Raw genomic sequence first — 18,053 nt, 5'->3', positions numbered from 1 at the left:
CGGGGAGATTACAAGGTCGTATCCATTTGTCGGCTTGTTGATTAACTGTTTGCTGGGTATTGATGACATATTTATAGCGTGTATTAATGTGTTGATCTCAGTAATGCTGGAGCCCCTGAATGTTTGATGTCTTTATTTTCGTTTGCACTGAGAAGCATTAAATGGTATTAAAACTGGGAAGTGTCGCACTAAACAATGTTTTGACAGGTGTGAGTCACTCTGTGTCAGCTTAACTTATCTTTGTATAAATTCCACGTCTTACACTGCCTGACCTCCTGAGACCCCAGCTTTTATTTGCATCTTTTCTCCATTTGTCTTTATTTGGGATTATTAGGATCTAAGAAGTATAAAAGCTAAGCATCTTCTTTGAACAGGGAGAGGTTTTTGGAAAAAATGACGTCCTCATGTGTGGACACTGGGATTATTTCACTCATTATAATAAAGTCACTAATATGTAACAAAATGTAAAACTGTTTTCATGTGAAAATAACGAATTCCTAACGTCCTCTATCAAGTACTTGCTAATTAACAAAGTTATAGCTTGTTACTATTGATAGAATTTATCACATTTGCATGTCATATTAAAGTGGAAAAAGTTAATAAGCATAAATAAAGTTTCAACTGTAAAATTTGATGAGGTTTTGTACCTTGTCCACTTTTGTCATGTTTGTCAGATGTAGAATTAATCTGCTGAAATGTCCGCTCTCATGTTTTTACACCAACTAGCATCTAGTTAAACGAAGCAGAATAAGCTGCCACAAACCTAAAACTTAATGTCCCCATATGAGGACAAAGGGTCTCGGGAGGTTAAGTTTGGGACAACATAAAAGCAAAACCGGTTTATCTGATGAAGCTGAACTGCATGGTGGATGTTTTCGGTCTCTTTGTTGTCTGTTGTTGGGTTCACCATTGTGGTTAAAATAATAAAAAAATAAAGACCTGATTACCTGCAGTATGAGTTCAGCTGGGGGTGGCTGAGTAAGCTGGTGTGTTGACATGATTGCCTGCAAAGATGGACAACTGCAGCCGACTCCAGGGTTTTGGAAAAAAAAAAAAAGAAAAGAAAGGGGGAAAAAAAGGCTGTTTAGAGACCTAACCTCAGTCAAATAAACCTCATGTTTCTTTCCTCCAGCACAGCCGCCAGAAGCACTGTGTCATTTCTAAAATTCCCGTCTTGGGTTGAGCCATTCTGCAGAATCATAAAGGAGATTTAGTTGTGTGTAGAGCACTGCTAGGTTAAATCACACGCTCGCCCTGTTGAATATCAATGGACCCTGTCAATGTGCCGCCAAGTGGACTGGACACTGCTGCGGAGGACTGAATACAGATCAGACACAAATTCACACTTTTCCGTGTCTCCTCCGGTTTAAAGTCTCGTCCTTTTTTACAGGCTGGTGGTTTAACGACAGCAGACGGAGCGCTTTCACATTACGGGGGCGGGTTCGGCTTTACACGGCGTGTCCTTTTTTTTTTTTTTTTTTAGTTACTCTTTGTCAAGCTAGAAAGCAAAACAGTTTAGGACACTGTGTTGTTTCCTTCTCCATCAGCTAGAGGTCAGCAGCTAACAGATTTCGGCAAAGTCGTGCTCCTGTGTAGATCCTGGTGAGATGACCTGATACTTCATGAGAGGGCAAAATATGAAACCGCAGCTCATCGCAATCTAATGCAGACTAATATTTTGGACACACTTCTTTTGGACATTAACAGACACTTTATTTTTAAGGCTGTTGCACTTCAGTTAATTTTCCACTTAAATGTACAGGAAACACTGAAGTTATGATTGCGCTGATCCTCTCTGTAACATCAGCAGAGGGCAGTGTGTGTCTACTGTCTGTGTCTCGCACCCCTCGTATTTGAAACAGACATTTGTTTGGGCCTGTGAAATTACTTTGGCAGCTCAAATAAAGACATCCCCCTCTGTTCTTTGGCAGTCATCTGCATACTTGTTTCGCCTGCCTCTCTATCCCCCCCTACCCCCACCCCACCCTCTCCTTTACAGCCTTGTTTTAATGTTGAGCAAATCAATGGGAACTCTGTGTTTTTTTGGCCTGGCAGCAGAAGATGCCCAAGTCAAACGAGGAGACGGCCACTGCGATGATTGTGACCCCATTAAAATGTGAACCTGTGCCAAACTGGAGTGGACTGCCGTTGCTGCAAACACAAGATGAGGTGTCCGCTCCATAAGCAAGACCTGCCCAGCAAATAAAGTCACAATGAAAAATTACTCATTGGTTTAATATATGTGTTGTGTTTTTATTAGCTGTTGAGTCACTGATAGTGATTTTGGACCTAATATTTGGCTTATTTTGTGGCTGTGAAACACAAATCATATGATTTCAGTTTTGACACATGCAACCCTTTCATGCATAATGGTCACTATAGTGGACAGCTATTCCAAAGCAGTTTTGGTGTTGTTAAAGTACAATTTTTATATATATATAGTTTTTTTTACTCAAAATCAAGATGGCCGACAGAGAGCCAGAAATGCCAAGGCTGGCATCGAGTAACATCTAAGAATTAATAGAATTGCTAAAGTTTCTGGATATGTATTTTATAGTAGGAGAGATATGTAATTAATCATGTGGGTGGACAATTTTGTAACTCCATGAAAAATGGGTTCCTGAAAAAAAAAAATCAATTGCATCATTTTTTATATGATATAAAGAGGAATAAAACACACAGTACAAAAAATCTAAGACTAAGATTCTCATAATTCATGCTTGAAATGTTTAATGTTGATGCGTGCTGGTTTACAAATTAAATTGTTTTTTTCTAATGGCATTATCACAATTACCACAGGTGTAGCATAGCACAGTGTTTCTATTTCATATTAATAGCCAGCTAGTTTCATACTTTGTGAGAAAGCTGGATTGTCACAGAGTTTATTCAGTCAGTCCATCTTGACCAGCTTTAGGTCCCACCCCTTACAGTGGACATCATTTTGGAATGAGCTGCATAATTAAGTATTTTTCTCAGTTTAAAAGTTATGCTGCTAGTCAAAAAAATGTGTTGTATAGGCTACCCAGACTTGCAATACATCAGCACCTTCCTAATATTGTATAGGTCTCCCTTGTGCCTCCAGAACTTGCCCTCTGAGGGTGTCCTGTGGTATGTGGCGAGAGAATGCTGTTAGTGGGGGGCCTTGAGAGGAGGGGCCTCTGTGGTTCAGGCTTGTTCCAATGCATCCCACAGATACTTGAGTGTCATTGCTATGGGGTGTGGGCACTTGGTTTGGTCTAGCTTGGTGGTACATGTCTGAGTAACATCCACACGAAAGCCATTTAATAACCATGATGGTCACAGATGGCGGGAATACATTTATCTAGGCTTCTTGAATGATTAAATACGTTGATTCACATCTGATTTGTTGCTCCGAAGTGTGCAGGCATATCTATTGTCCTTCGTTTCGGATGCGACGTCCCATTGGAAAAATCATGCAAACCTAAAATGCTCCTTGGACGCATCAGAGACATGCTATAAACAGCGGGAACGAAGCGAATTCAACGGCTGCACAGCGTGCGTGTGCTACCTCAACAACCGGACTGATTGAAGTGCACTGGGGTGTTTCAGCCCTCGAAGGCGACTGTGTCTGGTTCGTGAAGCTTTTTTCTGCTTAAATCTCGCCTCTACCCCGGCCTTAATCATTTGGCCAGGGAGTCATCCATTCCTCTCCCCTGGGTACAAATCAGACTCAAAGTGAGAAGTACAGTAAGAGCAAAACCCATTCTGCTGAGCTTATCTTCCACAGTGTAAGTAGTTAGCGAGCATTGATTTCACACCAGATCAGATCTATCTTGCACTTTCTGACCGGCCATCTTTGCAGCTTAATGCTGAAGTTTCAAAAAAATAAAAGTGAACGGGGTTTTATTTGAATGGCGCTTCTCTGTGTTCGTTAACAGACATTATAATGTGATAGTCATTTCTTTTCTTTTTTTCCCCAGAAGCCCTGTCGTCTGCTCTCTATCGATCAACTCTGCAGTCTTTGTTTGGACAACAGTGACAGATACCAGGAGCTGAGTCGTCCAGTCTCAGCTTGAGACAGCACAGCTGTCCCCTCCCACTCTGCACCCGTTTCCTCTCTGCCCATTAAAAAACAGCTTGCTGTGATCTGTCCTTTCCGACGCAGGAATCCATTTCTTTTCGCTTTTCATACCGAAGTTTGAATCTATATCTCATGTGCAGTCTTTTACAGTACCCAAAAATACAGCCCAGTAAGGTCAGATGTTTCTATTTCCTAATGTAACGTTGTAAACAACGACGTATTTCACAACGGTGAAATTTTAAAGTTTGCAGCGCGGCAAGCCGTGATGCGGCGTGATCTCCAAACCGCAAAATCTTCTTCTGACTTACTGTAAGACTTTCCAGTCAGCTAACACTGTGCTTAGGAAGATCAGCCTGGATTAAAAAAAAAAAAAGAAGAAGAAGCAAAAGTTGTCTGACAGTTGACAAGAAAGCTGTTTAATCATGCCACACTGTAACACCGTGCCAAAAACAAATGCTAGCATAATGAATCATAGTTGGCTCATCGCGTGTGTGGTTCCCGAGCTGCAATGAAATCCAATTTTCATCGTTTGGAATGAGCAGTGCTACTCGTGTTTGTTAAATGCTCCTAATTGACTGAGGCGCACAGTTACACGTTACAAAACACGGGGTTAATAATGTTTTCTGTTCTGTTGAGTGTGTTGATCGTGATGACCCACTTTCTAAGGTAAAGATGACTACAAAGCATGTTTGCTGAGGAGAGTGAGCGTCCTTGGCTCGCGTCCTAAATGCAAGACAAACTGCTTTGAAGCATCTTCTCCTTCTAATGACTTTCTTCCTCGTCTTGTCTGCTGCTAATAAAGCTGTTGGAGAGTGTGTGTGTGTCTGTGTGTGTGTGTGATTGTGTGTGTGTGTGTTGGGGAAAGATTAGATGCTTGTGTGGGTGTTCTGTCTCTACGTATTTTATGCTCTTAATACGATCATAATGATATGAAAACTCACACAGTGAGGGAGAAACAAATTGCTTTTTTTTCCTCATTACTCTCCAATGATCAGGTTTTAGTGCAAAATGTTATTCACGTGAAATTAATGTTTGGAATTAAACTTGCTTCTGCTTTTATAATGGAGTATAAACTATAACAATAATGCACATATTCATTTGCCAGTAACGTGTGTAAGCTTTTGTTGTTGTTTTCTCTTTTTCAAAACCTAAATGCATACGTACACCAATCAGGCATAACATTATAACCACCTTCCTAATATTGAGTAGGCCTCTCTTGTGTCTAAGTCATCCATTCTCCGGTGACTGAGAACTTTTTTGAGTTCTCCCTTAACTTTTTGTGTGTGCGTGTCTGTGTGAGAAGTAACGTCCACATGAAAGCCAGGTCCAAAACTTTCCCCGTTGTCACAACATGTTTTGCCTTTATTGAAGTCTGCAGATCATGGCTATTAAATGGGAAGTCGTGCACACAAGATATGGTACCACAGATGCGAAATTAACAACCTGGGATTTGACTCGTTAAGCAGCAGCGGCAGCAGCAGCAAAAGAGAGAACAATGAATTTTTTTTTTAGCTGCTACCATCACGAGGCCAGAATGACATTTCAACAACTCGCCGAACAATTTGACGCTACCGCAAATGTAAATTAGTGAGAAAAACGGAATCTTTCTAACGGTGGATTAGTAAACCTTGAGGCTCTCCCAACAGAAATAAAGTACAACAATGCATCATCCATTTTAATCACAGCTGTACTAGGAGGCCTCTTCAGCGAATGTGCCACACTCAGCAACCTTTGAAAAATTATGGCCCGTTGCATTTTAATAACAGGTACAGCCAGGTCCCGGTACAGGGACCTCCAAGGTGGGAACGGTTAACCCTGTTGCTTAATCTTTTTTTTTTTTTTTTTAAGAAAGCAGTTGTATAGGAGCGTATGAACTGTAACTAATATATTTTTAGTAATTTAGTTGAAGTTACTTTACAACTGGTCCTGGCCAGGAAATAGTCCAGTTCATAAACTGCAGAACCCACATATGGTGAAGGATATATAATGGAATAGAAACAGGAAGAGCCATACTTACCCTTTCCCTCCTGTTTACAGCCTAATGTGAGCTAACTTGTTGCTATCTCCAGCTTTATATTCATCATACAGTAAGGAGAGTGGCAGAGAGCCTTTCATGAATTTATGACAAGATAACAAATAATTGTATTTCACCAAATTTTATAGAGTTTATAACTCTATAACTATAAGAAAACTCGTTAGCCTAGCGTGACAGTGTTGGCACTGACTCCCACTATATGTTAATTTTCATTCAGGATGTTTCACACAGCAGTAACTTAGCAAACTATATTGATAAAAATATATATATATATTTTCCATCAGCTGTTTTTTATTTATTTATTTCAGTTTAATTGAAACTTAAAAAAAACAAGGAGCGATAATCTCCTCCTCATCTCTGCAAATCCCTCTCACCTCGCCGGTATAACACACAAAAGGATCCCAAACACCTGTGATCTGAAGCAGCCCTCTCTGGCCGTCGGATTGATCTGAAAAAAAAAAAAAAAACGCGGCCGGGAACATTTCCCATGCAAAAAAAAAAAAAGATCCGTAATCTCGAAAACAGTCAAGCTGAACCTGACACTTTGACACTTTCCCTTCTCGAGTTTTACATTTATATCAGGATTTGTCACGGCTTTCAAGCCCACTCCCTGATTTTGATCACAGGACTTATTTCTCTGCATGAATAAATGTGAAGCAAGGCAGCTGGGTGTGTGCAGCCTTTGTGACAAGAAATCTATATAGGACACATCTGTTGGGGAAATCCTCTCAGATCTCTAATTGAGGGAGGACTGAGGCGGCTGGTGGATTCGGGAAAGTCACGACATCCGGAGTGAACTTTCCCCTGTTGGTTAGAAGAAAGGTGTTGCTTTGTTTCCTGATTAGTTTGAAGTTTTAAACTTCCCCTTTGCATTTAAAAAGTTGGGTGCACCAGCTCTGTCCTGATAGTTTCTTCTGGTCTGTTCTCTCAGGCTAGAGTGTGGTATAAAGGGTTTGTTAGATTAAAACACAATGTGTCTCACTTTTATTCGTGTAATTTTCCAAGGAGTATTTGTTCTTCTCTCTCCTTTAACCTTTATTTACCCATTGGGGAAACAGTGACAGTAACATTAAGACAAGTGAACCTCTTCAGGCACAGCAAACACAGTCACCCTGGTCTTTTGGGGAAAATATTCTGACCAACTAACCATAAACCCTCTGCCACTGCCGGGCATCTTATTGTCTGTGAAAAGTTATTTCATGGAACACAAACCATTTAAACTCACAGGTAATTCAGGCTCGGGAGCTTATTTTATACTTTTTCTTTTAATAGCTCAACTCCCATTTTTCTATTTTTCTATTTCTATATAATTCTTCGTATATCAATCCAGTAGCAACAGATTTATGGAAAGAATTGGGCTTCTATCATTTTAGGAAGATATCTCTGTCACACGCTGTAGTATTTCCCACTCATTGTTAAGAGTTTTCTTGCGTATTCATTTCTTGGGGAAAGGAGAGTGAAAGAGAGGGGCAAGATGGAGACTTATCGCTGGTAAACAGCAGGAAAAACTGACGCCTGCATTTTTGCTAAAATTGCAGCGACTGTGACAGCACATTATATTATTTATTAATCTGTTACTGGATCAACGTGTGGCCATTTTGTTAATGATAAATACATTCCTAATTAATTGGATATTGGAAGTGCTTGAACCTTTCCCCACTCTGTAGCACTGTTTTCATCTGATCATTCTCCTAATGAAAGAAATCTGCATTCTTGTCGATAAGAGTTGTGGAAATATCTGGTGAGATTATGCACTACTGGTAAACCAATGCGTTGCACTGTGGTATGCAATTTTAATGTGTGCTGCTGCCACAGGTTGAATTGCCTTTGAATAACAACACAAGCAGCGTGACGTCGCCAGCCATCGGTATGTCTTCTTGATTTGGAGTGGCTCGTGTGGAGGACGGATTAATCGCGAGCGCAGCTTTTCTGTGAAACCATCAAAACCATGTCAGCTCAGCGAGATAGAGATGGAACGTCTGCGCGGACAATCTGCTCCGTCGAATCATCCATCTGGGACGCGCCGCAATCTTCATTCACCAGGCATCTTTCAGCTTCAAAAGAGGGGATGATTTGGGAAGGAGGGCTGCTCTCGCCGGCTCCTGGGCCCAGGTGAAACAACAGCTTAAAGCGCGCATCTGGGCGTGTGTGAATTTAAGCAGCTGGGGTTCTTCAAACAACGCGGTTCTGTCTCTTGCTTCGCTGCTTAATCCATTACACTTAAAGAAAAAGCAGAGTCAAGCTGTTTCTACTGTCATTTCTTCCCCCACAAACAGGATTATTCCAGCACGTTGCTCGTCATAGAGCACTCTTAATGGAGTGGGAAATCATTCTGACACGACTCATGACCTAAAAGATACAAAGCAAAAGGAGATAAAAAGAAAAAGAAAAAGCAAAACAAAAAACATTAAAATTAATTTATTTGGGGCAATATGTTTGCTGCCTCTTTGTCCTGCTCCCTCTTTTGTTCTTTCATCTTTCAGACTGACTCGACAGGGAAATATGTCTTGCAGGATGCAACGCTGTAGACTCTTAAAGGTTGTGTTTCTTCATCCATCTTCTTCTTCCTCTTCCTCAAGCCTCTGTTATAATCTCACCCAGCTGTCAGATGCGGGAGAATATAGATTTACAGAGACTTTTCCTTTAGTGCCATGAGTGAACAGTTTCCACTTCAGCAAAGCACTTTCTTTTCTTTTCTTTTTTAAACTTTATAATTCATGATGCTTGATAAAGAGTTAGAATTGACTTGTATTGTCTTTAATGAATGTGCTGGAGCTGGTGTGCTGCATAAAACTGAATATATTACCCGTGATCTTCATCCCTCACCACCACTGAGACTACGTGTCCTGATGAAGTCGCTTTCAAGACGCATTTGTTTAATGTTTCTTTCTTCTTTTTTTTTTTAATAAAATTTGCAGGCTGAAAAACTTTTAACCCTTCCATTTGTCACCCACAAGAGACTTTACATTGAGTTTAAATAGATTTTGCATACACATAAATAAAACATAAAGAATAGTTCAGAATACATTGCTTTAAGAAAGATAAGTAAACAATGAGCATAGTAGGAATATTCAACTTTTACACCAAATATGGATACATTCGTAAGACCTGTCCATGTGCTTACTAAACTTTCATTGTCCTTATTCTGGGAAACAAGTAGGAACATCTCACCCGAGACAAAACTTTTATTATTGTTGTTATTAATTAAGCCATGTAGTAGAAATCCAGTCTCATTATAAATCCAGCAGAGTAGATCCGGGTACGTATTCCTGTTTGTCAGTCAGAAAGATCTGCTCACTGGTTTATGTTTTCCTCTCCTTCACCTCCGCTGGTGAAGTCGAGACACTTTCATCTCAGGCACTTTCTGAAATCACAAGGTTATCGACAGACAGACACAAACATAATATTATGCACAAAATGAAGCCTGCGGTCTACAGCATTCCATTCTCTACATAATGTACACCATTATTTATTTGCCCTAAAGCTCCTTTCTTTTGAGGAATGGTACAACATTTTGGTAACAGTTTTCTTGCGCGGGGGTGGCATCAGAAGATCGATACCACTTTCAAATCGGACTCCTAAATCTGAAGCTACTGCAGTCGCTTGTTAGCTTAGTCTGACATAAAGACAGGACTCTACCGAAAGGTAGCACAATCAGCGCCTCCTGAGCGGACTGTTTTTCCCCCCAATGTTGAACCATTCCCTCCGTTTAATCTACAAGTAACAAATAACTGATTAGACTGTTACAGGTAAATCAATATGCAGGGCTGTTATGCATAAATTAATGACAAACATAAAGGTAATTTCAGTCCAAACTGCCTCATCACCCGACATGAATCAATTTGTAAAAAAGCCAGTTCAGATTTGATCACAAAATTTCCAGGCCTGGGTCAAGTCACATGGAACTGTTGTTGACCCACATTTTGAAACTGTCTCATAAAAGTCAGGTTTAAATGCCAATAAACATTTTAAGTGAATGAACTGCACCACAGTTAACATTGGCTGGGGGGAGGTCGGGGTGGATGGTGGGCATCCAAAACGCAACAAACTAATTTCCTGTCTCTTGTGTCTCAAGTCTCAATTTTTTTTTTGTTTGTTTTTAAACAAATACTTCTATGTGGTGCCAAAACAAAACCATAACATGTCTTGGTGGAAAGAAATTCACTGAAATTATTTAGTAAACATAAATTTGAAGACAGCTTTGCTCTCAGATACTGAGGACAAATGACAGGTAATGAAAGGTACTAAAAAAAAGAGAAGATTCTTGTGATCATGTTAATGTGTTAACCTTTACAAATTGTCAGTTTCAGACACTGAGAAAGTTTCATATTTTGACCCAGGTCTGGAAATAACTAAAGTTGTGAAAACCTCCAAGGTTTGGCATGACAAGAGCAGAGTACTTTTTATATATATATATAAAAACAACCCATTAAATGAACCTCCACCAATAAAAACATACTATATCGGTATTGAATATGTACAATAGGTGACATTTTCACAAAGTAGTGATAACCTGATCATTTCTATACATCGTGGAAATTGCCATTTCCTCATGATTTAAGGCAAACCGTCATTATGCACAAAATTGTCAATCAGAGATGCACAAGCTGATACTCATGAAAATGAAAACTAACTCAAGCTTTCAACCTTAGTAGTGTCTATTTACATTTATTCGTGAAGGTTTTCTAGTGCTAGTTCACTAACATGATGACCATGTAGCTCTTTGTGCATGTCGACGTACTCATGCAGCTCTAAATGTTATGATATAACTCTGCATCTGACTTAAGCCATTGAGCTAAAAATATTTTATTTTCTTTCATTTTCCCATAAACTGATGCATCTTATTAGAATATTTATGAACTTTAAAGGCAGAAGTGATGCAATGAAAACTTGAATAATAAATGATAATCACTGCTTTTTTCTACCAGTTTTTCCATAATTCTGTCTGATCGTCCATCAAGCACAATGTGAGCGCATTTTAACTTCACTTCATGCCTTTTAAAGACATCACATGTATCAGCAAATACACATTAACAACCTGAAACTGTGTGAATCATTTTCAAGTGTGCATGAACTCCATAAATAAATAAATAAATAAATAGTCATCCAGAGTCAATTCATCTGTAATACTGTGTATAAAAGCGAGCATTACATCAAACTGAAGAACATTTTCTTAAACATGTCCGTTTGATTCTTATATAAATGGAAGAATGTTGTGTTTTACTTGCTAGCGGCAATGCAGATACCTGTGTTTAGATTCTCTGTACATCTTCATCTTCGATCCCGTGGAAGGAAATCAGACAATTTTCATGTTTCGGCCGATAAGAACATTGAAAAATATCCTCCAAATGAGTCCGTGTGTTGGTATAGGCTGTCTCCTCTGAGGGTCTCTCATGAGCTTCATGCATTTCTATACAAAGTCAAAAGATATTCTGTGTAATTCTACCTGTAGAGGGGAGGGGAACAAGACAGGTCCCCAGAGTCTCAGCTGTTGGAAATGATGCAGGATCGATGCCGTACAGCAATCGCACAGTCTTAGATCCAGTTCACCACTGGGTGAGTTCAGCCTCTTCCTTGTTCCTCCCATTTGTACCTCCACACCAGTCACCATGGCTAAAGCGGCTCAGATATGCCCCGCCCTGCCCGCTGATAAGAGTCTGAGAGCTACAAGGTGGTGTAGATGTAGACAAAGATGATGACTACCAAGTTGAGAATGGTCCCAATGATGCCCAACATGGCCAAGATGGACTCCTCCTTACTTTCCTTGTCTTGGATTCCCTTTTCCTCATCACTGTAGACAGTGTTTACCATTTTCCCAGGAAAAGTCTGCAGTTTCCGTCTCCGACCAATCTGGAGCCGGCAGATAAGGAAAGAAGACAAACACAAAACATGTTTAAGTCAATTCAGCTGTTTGTTTTTTTTTAATTAATTTATTTTTTTGAAGATGGATTTTTCTCGGTGTATGGCATTAAACCAATCCATCAATTCCATCACTTCCATCTCTTTGGGAGATGGAAGTGATGGAATAAAAATAATGGTAGATCAATTAAGAAAGTAATTGATGCCCTTGTGTGTTTATAGAATAAGAATAGAATAGAATATTCTAATAATAGAATAAGCTCTGAGTAATTTCCCTTTTAAGCTACATCACTGTTTTATTGTAGGAACTGATTTAGTCATGAAATAGTTTAATATCAAATTAACAGGTGTGTTTGGCAAATGCATTGTGCAAGTTTTATTGAAAGAAATTCTTCAATAAGATATATAGCCATAACACACGAGATCAAATCATTTTGCATTTTTTTTATTTAAAAGAGCTATTTTTATCTAGCGAGTTTAAAAAGTACTTAATGCTTTACATCACCTTTAATCCTGTGTATATCAATCATGACTGGAGGATTTCTGCTTTGTCTTTCTTGTGACTGGATTCTGATTCTGCTTCGTGACCATTTATGTTAAAATTTCAGGTTAAGTTGTTGTTGTTGTTAAATTGCCCGTACAAAACTAACATAGCTTACACTGTTTTGATAATTTATGTCTATTCTCTTGGTGCCAACAACTGTTTCCAAGCAGGAAGTTACAACAGCCATAAAGTACTTCTGGAAACTGGCACAGACTCCCTCCATGACTGACGTGTTGGGCATCAGATGAGTGGCCTTGGCAGCTCTCTGAAGCCCGGGGAGAAAAAAAAAAGACAAAACAAAAACAAGAGCTATTCCTTCACTAGACACTACTCAGCTGTGGTATTTCTTCAGCTGTGTGACTGCTGAAGCTCTGAACCTTCCAGCACTCATGTGTGAGTTTTTTTCCCCTGATGTGTGTGTTTGTGTGTGTGTGTGTGTCTGAGTGTGTATTGATTTGTGTAGCCTGGGGTGCAGTATTAGAAAACCAGCTGTATGTTTTTAGCCCGCAGGCGCAGCAGCTTGGCATCCAAACACCTCTCAGGAGAAAAGTGCTCCTTTTGCGGGTCAGTGGGTTTGAAAAGCATGTAAGTTAATGCAGACTAAAAATAAACCTCCTAACGGGGAGCTGTTCTTTATAGTAAAAAGCTTTGACGCAAGGTAAACTATGTATTTTTGACGCAGAGTTTATAAAAATAAGTTACCTGAATTCCTAAAGAGGTACACGATCTTATTGACTAAGAGTCTGACTTTCAATTATTTAACATGAACCTTTTGGAAAGGTTTTGTTTCATGGGGTCTCGCTTGAACATCCTTTCAAAATGAAAGATTATATTCACCTTTTAGTTGCATTGGCATGTGTTTTGCTTTCTGTTTACACTGTGCTCTCTGTGTTGAATCCACCTGCGGGTTAGAGAACGTCAAGTTGTGACTGACAGGATCACAGCACAGACACAGCTTCTTGGATATTTGCACACAGTTTGTTTATCGAAAATGAACCTCTGCAAATCCTGAAATTACCAAGGCCCGTTCAGAGAACATCCTTGGCAGTCCTTACAATTTATGTAGCCCTTTGCAGGAGCTCTGACAAGCTACTTTTTTTGGTAACACTTTCCCCTTTCTCTGCTGGCCGATTGTGCTGTCTGACAGTCTGGCAGAAGAGAAAGGTCTTGGCAAAAAATCATCACCTGCCTGGATTCTGTTACAGTACGTCAAAGTCTTGGTATTGCCTAGTGTGGATGTATTACCGAGAGGGAGGAGGAGATGAAACTGATAACGGTAGGATAAAGTCAGCCATTTTAATACGAGTTCACCAGGAGACCCAAGAAATGGCTTTTGTGTTTATACGTGACCTCTAAATATAAGAGGTTTTATACAGTGAAACTCATTTTGTTCGGGTTTATTTGTAAGGGCAAAAGCATCAAAATGATTGTCCTTCCTAAAGGCCAACATCCCACATGGATGGCGCCTCTGAAAGGAAGCGCCACCCCAATCATCGACGTACATTGTGCTCTTGACGAACATAAAAACCCATCGAGCTTTGTTTCTCTGTCAGAGCGTGTCCTCCTCCTCTGATCTGTAACAATGGGTTGTGATTGCCTCTCCTGGGGAGCCCTATAAACAGGGCTTCCCTCAACCTGAATGGAGATCTTTGTGCGGTGCGCTGGATGTGTCCTCATGCATGAAGACGCCTGCTTGCTGCTGATATAAACAAGCGCTCAGCAAAAAAAAAAAAAGAAAAAAAAAAAAAGGAGGAGGAGGGGGTAGAAATGTACCCAGAGATGCTGAGGGGAGGAGGGCGAGGGGAAGGGGAGGAGGATAAATTGGTTGGAAGTGGAGGTGAGCGGCGGAGGGTCCATGCTGTGCCAAAACCTGTGCGTTGAGGAAACGGCTTCACCGACGAGTACACAGCAAAACCCTCTGGAAGCCTTCCAGCGTCCCCTCACCCAACAACTCCAGTCTCGACAATCATCAGCGGAGAGCGTTTTGTTTTAAGTGGCAGCCAAGGCTGGCATCCTGTAATGGGCTATAATCATTAGGTGCTCATAATGATTTCTTCTGTCTGTTTAACACTTAGACTGGACAGCGTGTGCGAGGGATCAGAGCTATAATAATCCAGGACAAGCTCAAAATGAAAGTCAATGAAGGTATAGTCACATCCTGTGTCTTTATGTGTCATATTAAGAGATTATTAAGAAACAATAGAGTTTCGGCGTTTCTACCTCCTAGTCGTTTCAACTGTGTGCTGCACTAAAGCATGGAGGATTTTCCATATCGTGTTGGCTCATTTAATACAATTTTTATGTCTTAATTCTTCTCTCTTTTAAGAATCTGGGCACGTCTGTCACTTCCAGGGCTGACGAGGACACGTGTGGCATCGACAAATTCAAAAATAAAAAAAGCATCTACTTGAGAGCTTTTTTTTTTTTCTTTCTTTTTTTCTCCCAAGGTGAGCTCACACCTGGCTCTTCCCTCGTACGGCAACAGCCAGAAGCACGTTCGCATAAAAAAACAAAAAGAGAACACCCACAGGAAAGGAGAGAGAGCAAAAGACGGAGAGAAAGCAAGGTGAAGCCATACCTGGGACAACAAATCCGGACACTCCCGCTACACCCGACGGAAGCTAACATACTCAGATCAGATCAGTGGAGAGTGAAACCTTTTGCCACTTGAATAATCCGGAGCATGTCAAACAACTCCAGATGCTAACTCGGTCTGACAGGCAGAGTCGCTTTTGGCATTGTTTTAAAATGGAATTAAAGCAAACAGCTCACAACCCCTCCCGAGTGTGTGAGTACGCACACAAATACACACACACGCGCGCGCGGGGGTTGACGCCCATCACACACTGACAAAGTACGGAGCCTCAAATGCTGAACAATACTGACTAATGCATAGATGGATAGCATAATCCGAAAAACAAAGGATTTGCCAGAAAAAGAAGAAGAAGAAGAAGAAATGTTGCCAATAGTGACCCATTTTTCATACCCTGTCCTCATTGTTGTGGGTGTGAGAGGAAAGTGACAGACCTATTTTTGAACTGAAACATGCACAGAACCAATTTAACTTAAAAAAAAAATGCTACAGCCCAAAGGGAAAAGTTCAAACATGCAGCAAGTTGCATGTTTGTCGTAAATCTGATGGGAGCATTCCTGTATTTCATTTAGAAGAATAGTAATTTAAATAAAAAGCTTTGTTTTATATCAACTGAAGCATAATCATTCCTGAGGAAAACAGCAGTTTTGTATGAAACGGTGCCGCTCCCTCCACAAACATGTAAACCATACTTTCTTTTTAGGTTGTTCTCCTGCTCTCTAAGATGTATTTAAACTTGATTACAAAAGGCGTGAAGTGCAACTCATGCACGGATGCATGCGCTGTAGATGTACAAGCGACCACCACCAGCCAGCAGCATCTCTCAGATTAAAGCAGGATTGCTAGAGTTCAATTTTTAAGGCAATATCCAGAGTGTCTTATGTACCTTGCTGAATGATTCATGCAAAAATAACTGAGCCTGGAAATATCCCGCCTTTATAAAGAATATATCACGATGCATGATAAATTCATGGCTACACACTGTCACAACACTCAAAAGCAGTCAGAGATTCATAAAGTATTTGTTGACAGTTCGCAGATGCTTTATAAGCCGCTGATGTGGGTTGCACAGTGCCACTTTAAAGACCTACCTTGCAAAGCATCAGGAATAACATAGCATTGGACATGCTGGGGGGGGACTCCTTTCCGTAGTGCACAGACATCCCTGGCAACTAAGGTGAAAGTCGACCCCGCTCATCCTTCGGCTGTGGCGTGGCGTGGGATCCAGAGAGGGCTGGCTCGTCTCCCAGGCGGTCCAATTTCAGGGCTCTCGTTGGATGTTGTCTCCCGCAGCGCTCCAGCGTCTCCTCCCCAAATTTCATCTCACTAGTGGCCAAGTTCTTGCTGCTGTCACTTTCTCCTCCTCAGCCTTGTGAGAGCTGAAACTGTACTGCCCACCTCCTCTCTGCTCTTCCTCCTCTTTCACGTCTGTTTGCCTCCGCACCTCTGCTTCTCTCTCCTCCTCCTCCTCCTCCTCCTCCTCTTCTTCTTCTTCTTCTTGTCTGTGTGGAAGGATGATGTCAAGTTGAAGAATGGAGTCAGTTGATGGGTTGATCGGGGTGGGAGGGTAACAGAGCTGATTCATGGAAATGTTTCCATCCTCCTTTTGTCTTTATTCCGCAAAGCTTATGAAAAAAAAAAGAAAAAGAGTCTTGTCTCTCCTTCCAAAAACACCCTGTGAAGCCTTATTAAATGCTCGTCTCCTCTATCAAACTTTTATACAGCTCAGAACATCTTTAGATTGTGTCTTGGAATTTAAATGTTGCATACATAAATAAATAGGGTAAAACGGCATCCCTGCTCAAGTGGTGGAAGCCCCGACTTGCTCCACATGATGATGTGCACTATCTGATACACCTTTTCTTGAGCTCTGGTGGCTGAGTGTCTTTCCCTAACTAACTGAGCAGAGCGCCAACACTGGACGGCTATAAGAAACAGACAGAGGGGAGGGCGGGGTGCTGCGAAGGAACCAGTCGCCTCACACTGATGTTGTCGTGGCTGCTTTCCCTCCACAGGCAAGAGGTATCCCCTGCTCCCTCTCCACCGCGCATATTAATGCAGCCCACGGTTGCTTGGCAACCGACTCAGGGGAGTCACACGCAGCCTGACGACAAGAAGCATTTGTGACAGAGGCCGGAATAAGGGGCGAGGGTTCTCCTCCAGTTTGTTTGTTTTGTTTTTTTTGTTTTTTTGGTGGGGATTTCATGTGTGCACGCGTTGGTGCGCTCATGTAAAATGCACCGAGCTGATGCGTCATTCGTCTTCGTGCCTTTCTGTGTTTGTGTTTTAAATGCAGAATGCGAGTTTCCGTTCAAAGTTGACTGTGAGAGAGTGAGTAGGTTTGTGCTTGAATAATGTAGTTACTCATACATAAGGCAAAATGCACAAGTGTGTGTGTGTGTGTGTGGGGGGGGGGGGGGGGGGGGGGACTGCGAGGTGTGAAATTTTAATGTGTTTTAATGCATAATACCGGATGGATTTTGCATTTAATGAGCATCTTTTTAGGTGCCAACATTTTGTAGAAAGTTCAATTAATTTCAAAGAAATCCAAAAGTAACCCACGCCAGTGTGTTTTTTTATGTGAAGTTTGAGTTGAATATGCAAATTCACTGTTGACGTATCTCAAACCAGCTTGGCGTTGTTATAGTGTCGAGAGGTGAAGAAGAGTTTGAGGCGAGCCATTAGCTTCTTTTGCACCATCCAGTTTTACATATCCTTCTGTAGCAGTAGAAACTGTTACAGTCGTCTCGCAGCAGTCAAGAAAATGTGATGGTGTGTGTGATAAAAAAGAAACAGATACATTTCACTGTTCTGGTTTATGGTATGACATTAACGTATGGTTTCAACCTTAAGTCCTTAATATACATTATTATTATCATTTTGCATTCAATATGTATGGGGAGGTGCAACTGCTGTAAACATAAATATACTTCATATATACAGTAATTGCCAGATAAAGAAAATAACTGACAGATATGTC

At 40.8% G+C, this 18,053-nt stretch overlaps 1 long non-coding RNA gene across 2 annotated transcripts; it reads right to left on the bottom strand.

Moving 5' to 3' along the window:
• Positions 1–8,952: 8,952 nt before the first annotated feature.
• On the bottom strand, positions 8,953–16,983 carry LOC125023181. 2 transcript variants are annotated; one of them, XR_007114554.1, is made up of 3 exons: positions 16,165–16,983; positions 13,318–13,381; positions 8,953–11,927 (listed from the first exon to the last, which is right to left on the bottom strand). It is a non-coding gene; the product is annotated as an uncharacterized LOC125023181 (long non-coding RNA). The 2 variants fall into 2 exon arrangements; XR_007114553.1 differs by lacking the exon at positions 13,318–13,381.
• Positions 16,984–18,053: the final 1,070 nt, after the last annotated feature.

Source organism: Mugil cephalus, chromosome 17, assembly GCF_022458985.1.
Source record: "Mugil cephalus isolate CIBA_MC_2020 chromosome 17, CIBA_Mcephalus_1.1, whole genome shotgun sequence".
In the NCBI taxonomy this organism is placed as follows: domain Eukaryota; kingdom Metazoa; phylum Chordata; class Actinopteri; order Mugiliformes; family Mugilidae; genus Mugil; species Mugil cephalus.
The sequence above is the reverse complement of the archived record's forward strand: the minus strand, read 5'-3'. Positions and strand labels throughout refer to the sequence as shown.